The following is a 6,780-nucleotide window of genomic DNA, read 5'->3' as shown; positions in this document are numbered from 1 at the left end:
CCTCTCCTGCTATCACACTTTTTCTTTTTGCCCCTGTTTCTTTTCTCTTCTCTGTTATCTTTTGATTATTTAATATTCTCTTCCTCTTATACTTTCTACCATCGCTTTGTTTCTGCCTTTAACGGTCTTGCCCTCATGCTGCGCTCTCCACACGTCGTCTCTGTTTTTGTGAAGCCACTCATGGTATCAGCTGTCATACATGTCATCCGCTGGTATGTGCTGATGGCTGACTTTTAGTAGGGCTTTCATGTGTGCATCATGTGTAGCATTGGCTGGAATGGGATGTAGCTGAAGTAAATCAATTTGTCATATGAGTAAAATCTGCTGAGTGCATAGGTTCATGAGCAGGTTTTGTGGTTCATCTTCTGTGTCCTCTCCCATCACAGTCTCAGTTTGTTCCAAATGGCCCCAGAGATCCACTTCTGTAATGCATTTAGAGAAAAGAAGTTTATCAGCATTGGTATCTTTTTTTTCCAAACGAGTCCCATATTTCTTTTTCTCAAAGTTGACACATTACCTGAACTGCCCCCTCGGTTAAGTTTGATGCCAGACTGACGTAACAAGTTTAATGCTAGACTGATGTAATGGCCTGACTCAGCTCTGATGTCACTTCCAGTAGAAATACATAAGTGGAGTAATCTTAAGCCTTTCATTCCAAATTGATATATTTCCCGTTGGAAAAAAAAGTGACACAAACCCATGACTGCTGGCATTACTGCACTGTGTGCAATAAGCAGAAAGTGCTATCAGATTGTGATCTTAAATGAGTGCCACGAGCTTCCTGGAACTTTTTTTAATGAACAGAACCCGGTCCCCTTGCAATTTGTGAAATGTATGTTGATTTAACGTATACAACTAATGCAACAAGTTGAAACTGGGAAAGAATATGCGTTAGTAAAGGAAACACAAGCAGGAACACAATGACATTGAAAGAGTGCATTGAAAAGTAAGGGTGATGTGGTCGGGGTTAGTGGGAAGGCTTCTACATCTGTTTTCAACTTCACAGAACTGGTATTTGGAGCTCATAAAAAGCTGTTTTTTTACGGTAAATTATCTTTTTTTGCTAAAGTTTTTCTTATTCAACCATGAATAAAAACTTTGCATTAGAGTTAGCCAAAATGATTTATGTTGCCTAAACTGAACTCTTAATGCTCAACAGCCTTAGTTGTAACTGTGTTCAAATAGTATTACAGAACAACATGCTTCTGTAACACACAGGTGAAATTGATTGGCTAAACCATATTATATTCTACCATATCAAATTGCATAATCTCATTAATGATGAGTGAAATACTGTGCATGTAAACGGTGTCCACACACAATGTGTTGGCTGTGGAGCAGTTCACTTAAATTCATTGATTTGCATGTGATTTCTATCAATGCAAATTCACAATAATAATAGGCATTGTTAAATGTTTCCAAAACCACGTATTTGGCCAACTGCTCATCATTTCTGCTCATCATTGGACAGGCTAGAGTTCAGATGCACTTTAATCATCTCAAAGACGGCCTCTGCTAAACCTTTCCATCAGTGGTTGCAAGGCTTTTAGCTTGACATTGCATCACCTTTCTGAAATCAACGGTTTTCATTTATTTATGTTACACATGAAAATCACATCATCTTTAATTCACAGTTTCCTCACGATTGTGCAACATCTGTTCCCTTCTGTTGCGTCCAAGTGCTTGTTAGTAGGCAAGTGAAAAGATTAATGTCAAACCCAAAGGTTTAATTGTCATATTGAACTGCCAAATCAGAGTGATGAATTCTTAAAAAAAACAAAGACAATCATATGTATGTAAGTCACATTAAGTCACAAAGCCATTAATACCAGTTGATCATAAGTCTTTCCAGAAATTAGGATCACACGCCAGAACATGTAAACACTAGATTGATAATCTTGTGAAATGTAGTGGCAAAAGGAAGGTGCCTTTTGATGAAGTTTAGGTCCAGAAACAAAAGAAGAAGCTTAGTTAAATTCTCATTACTATGTTCGATCTCACTGCAGGACTCGGTCAATAGCGTTAACACTCACACCAGGTAACACAGCAACACTGACTCACACACATACACATGCACTCAAGAAAAAACACAGCTGAGGAGGAAATGGTATCCTGGGCTGTTTAGCTGGACCAGTGTTTATTTTCCTCCCATGATGCAAAAAGCTGCTTAACACTAGACTGGTGTTCCTGTGGGGCTCTGTAATGTGTGTGTGTGTGTGTGTGTGTGTGTGTGTGTGTGTGTATACTAGTTTGCAGCTGTGTCTGTTGGTAGTAGTGTTATATTATTATATGTGAGTGCAAATTTCTTCATGCACTGATGCAAACAAATAGTCAAGGAGCTTGTTTTGTAGTTGTGTAGGAAAGTTAAGAAATACCTGAATACTGAACAAATATATACAGTATATATTTTTATTACATATTGTCTGTCAGTAAAAAGGTGCATCTGGTCAAGCCTATAGTACGTGTGCCTTTATGCTTTGAAAACAACTAGTAAACTAGAGGGAGCAGGGAGTGAGTTTGGGGCCTGAGTGTTGGATAAACGTTTGGTTTTCCCTGCTGCCTCCGCCTGTGTCTGGATTATGAAGGGCAGATATACAGCACTTCAGAGTGGGCCAATTAACAGCCCCAGCAGCGGCCGCCACACAGGAGGGCCCCTCATAAAGACTCACCCTATGGTGTAAGCCCTGCCACTTCCAAGTGCTTTATCCGGGGCCGAGCCCATACACACAGCTGTTAAAGTGACAGGTTTTAAGCAGCCCCAGCATCGCCGACAGGCCCAGGAGTTCATAAAGATTTTCTCAGCAAGTGCTTTCCCAAGGAAAGAGAGTGAGATGAGAGGAAGGAGACACAGAGAGAGAGAGAGAGAGAGGGAGGGTGAGCAAGGTGGCTGGGCAATCAATGGGCAGACCATGCTCAGAGACCAGATAGAGCCACCACACTTCCTGCCCTCATCCATCTCTCTGTCCCTCTATCTCTCCATCTCTATCTTTCTGTTCTTGACTGCACTCTTCCCCCTCTTTTTTTCATGTGATGAACCAGTGGTTTCGATGGCGGTCAAGCCAAAAACAGGCAGGGGGGGGCCTGCTGAGGACTTGGTAGTTGGAATAACTCCAATCGTTCAAGCCACTGCCACCCCTGTCTGCCACGTACCAACTGCTGGCATTTCAACAGCTTTGATACATATTTTAAAGGCTGCAGTGCATCAGAACTGTACTAATCTTAGTTAAAAGGAGAAACACCATATATGTGTTTTTTTTTTCCCTGCATAGAGGCCCAGCGGCACATGCTGCAAATTGTTGAGATGGAAGGACACACAAGCTCTGCATGGCTCGATGGGCTTATGAAATGTTTAAAATGAGCAAAGGAATACCCGTTGGCAAATGTATAGAGATTAAGCCAACACACAAGTCTCACTTTTTTGGTGAATGCACTTTATGCAAAGGGGGATTATTGCCTTACTATTGCTCTATCCAATAATTAGAGAAAAAAAGAAATAATACATTTTCAATGAGGTGCAAACAATGACTAGGCAAACAACTTGCTCGTTCTCTTTCAACCATGAACAGCCACATGTTAGTTTTTAACATTTGGTACTCTGGCGATCATATATTAGTAACTATGAGTCTCGACAGGGAGATCAACTTTGCTCATTGCATGAAAGAGCCCAGTGTTCACTGCTGTTGTGACAGTGGAGTGATGTGTGCCGCGAGCAAATTTAATGGCACGCTAGATTTTGTTTGACCAAACCATGAGAGTGCGATGTGTGCATGGCTGCACGCACACTGCATATGCGTGTGTGCACGGATGTCAAACACGTCCACAATCTGCAAGTTTGTGAGTATATAGCAGCGTGTGCATATCTGAATGGCCACAAGCATTTGTGCATGTGCACCAGCACCCTCAGGGTCCACTGCCATTGTTCCTGCAGACTGAAGCAGAGATAAAGCATTAGAAGCTGAGCTGACCACATGCTAGACAGTATTGGCCACAGATGTGCCCAGACAGATCACAGGGAAAACGTGATGGCATTTCCTCAAGATGTGGATGTGTATTTTTAAACTTTGATGTGAACATGATTTGCCATGAAAAAATGCTTTGTTCGCGTGATTCACATGGTCTCAATAACAGAGCTCATACATATTGTATGCCTACGGTTTTTTTTTTTGTTGCGTCAGTAATAGTGTATGTTGATCTCAGGACATTTAGCAGCATGCAGAATGAGCTTTCTGGTAAAGAGAAAGAGTGCACGTTGTTTAATGTCACTTTGACGACAGGGATAACATGCATCGTGTCAGTGGCTGAGACAGTTGGTATTACAGCTACAACAACTCCAAGTGATATTCTTCATTTTGAGGTCATGTTATGGCCACAGGACCTGTGTGCTGATTCCTACTGAATACTAACCCTAACCCAAGACAAGCAGCTAAAAGACATGATTAGATTTAATAAAATGTGATCAAGCAAATGTTAACATCTAAAGGCTGTCATACACATGCAACATCTTAAGGCTGCTTAAATGGATATCTTTATCAGCTGTCAAACAGGATTTTTGTTTGGTTCTAAAACAGTGTGTTGTTGCAAACTTACCTGTCAATGATCCACAAAGTAATTACCAAATGGATGTGTAAGGGAATAAAAGGACATATTTTCCTATATCAATGGAATGCATTAACAACACCCCAGTGGCTGTTATGTCGGATAGTTCTGCAGTTAATATTTGACATAACTATCCTCTTTTAAAACTCCCGGCATTCTGCGCCATGTGTCTCGGCTAACATTACACGGGGTACTGTACGGGGGAACGGCAGGCGTGAAGAAAGGGCCTCTGGTTCAAGCAGAGGGGAAAGGTATCACTGCAAGGTCTGGTGGTTGACCGGCCGGCTCTGTTTAGTTCAGCTTTTTCGTGTGTGTGAAGTGATAGTTCCAACACATTGTGTTCTTGTTCTGCTCTTCTTCTGTTTCAGCTTTAGCAGGTGACCCGGCATTGGATGTACTGGCTACTGTACACTAGGTGACAGCTTCTGACACTGTAATTGTCTGCTTTGAGCGAGGGGATGGAGGGTGTAATACATCTTATGTTTCCTTTCTGTAGAAATTATTGATAACTCGAGCTGAGAGGTGGTGTTGGTATCACTAACCTGGTCTGAGCAAGTCTTGATTGATGATGGTGATTTGGGTTTATGAATGGATTGTGGAACTAAAGTTAAAATGATCCTGAATTGACTGATTATCAAACATCTGTTTTTTAATATCAAGGGAGTGACTTTTCATTAAGTACCTTTATTGTGTTATTGCTAGCCCAAATGTAATCCCCCCAAAATACTCCTGTAGACCTTCTGTATCTGGAAACAAAAAAAATGTTTTATCATACTGTAGCAAGACACTGTTCTAACTACAGAAATTAAAATTAAAATACAGTATATGGAAGACATTATAGGAAAACAGTCAGTTCCTGAAAAACAGTATTAAAAAAAGTGAAACACACTAAATGTTTGAGTTATATTGAGTCTACGAATAAAACACTTTATTTTATGGTTATTTTTACTCTCCATACACATTAAAAATAAACCTAAAAAATTAATGAAATACAATATATTAATTGCACAACTACACACTCAGACTCTATAAATTGACATTGTTCACCACAGTGAAAATAAATAAAGCCAGAGAGACGGCGTAGACGGGTTGAGTTGGACAGAGAGAGAAAAAACTTCACATTAGCAGGGACGAAGATGGAGTTGCATTTGATATCACCTTCTGCGCTGCACATGTGCTGCGAGTGTTCAGAAAGAGAGCGGGAGAGAGAGAGAGAGAGAAGCATCCTCTACTAAATGGAAATTCCTGTGCTTCAGCCACAGCTGCAGTATGACACTTCAGATGGCCGCGCTTCCGTTTGTACAGCCCCCTGGAATTAGCCCAAACCACAATGGCATCACATCAGAAAAGAAAGCAGGAAAATCAGACTTTATTATCTGTCGCTGTGGAAATATCTGTGCAGGGAGGAGAAGGGGGCACAAGGCCCTTGGCGTGTCAATCGTCATTTTATTATTGAAAACACACACACACAGCTGCCTTCAAAAAAGTGTCAGCTAACCCACTGATATGATACCTCTACTTTCCCTCTACTTGTGGCTCTAATTTTAGAGGCAAAAAAGACAATAATGTTCCACAGCTTGTGGTCAAATGCAGGTAATGTGATGTATGACATGTTATAACTGTAAATTGATTTGGCTGCAGAGAAACTCCTGCAGCCCTATCATGTCAAACTGAACCTATAGTGCATCAGGACTGAGGAAACATTGTTCAACTATAGCGCTGGGAAACAAACTCTCTGCTAACTAAGAGACGCGGTATCGCAGAGAATAAAACTTTCCATCAAATTGTGTTTGGGGAGGGGATTCACTTCAAAGAGATCTCAACAACAGTGCTGTCTGTCTAATTTACGTTCTCCAGCACATGCCAAATGTAAAAACCCCAATTTTGAGGAGTGTATAATTACAGGGAGAGAATGAATGACTATAAATACCCCCATCATTACTAGTCCCTCCTGAAGAACATGATCCACACTGAAGGATAATTAAGGCAAAATATTTCTGATCCTCCAACTGACTGTACCAGGAATGTGTGCATGCGTACTCGTACTGGGTTTGTGTGTGTTGGAAATAGAGTGTGTGTGTGTCTGTGTGTGTGTGTGTGTGTGTGTGTGTGTGTGTGTGATGAGAGGGAGGGGGATTCTCCCCTATATATAGTGCTGTTCTGGTAGAGCTGCTATGTACGGAT

This window comes from Pholis gunnellus (assembly GCF_910591455.1).
Source record: "Pholis gunnellus genome assembly, chromosome: 8".
NCBI classification, from domain to species: Eukaryota; Metazoa; Chordata; class Actinopteri; order Perciformes; family Pholidae; genus Pholis; species Pholis gunnellus.
The sequence above is the reverse complement of the archived record's forward strand: the minus strand, read 5'-3'. Positions refer to the sequence as shown.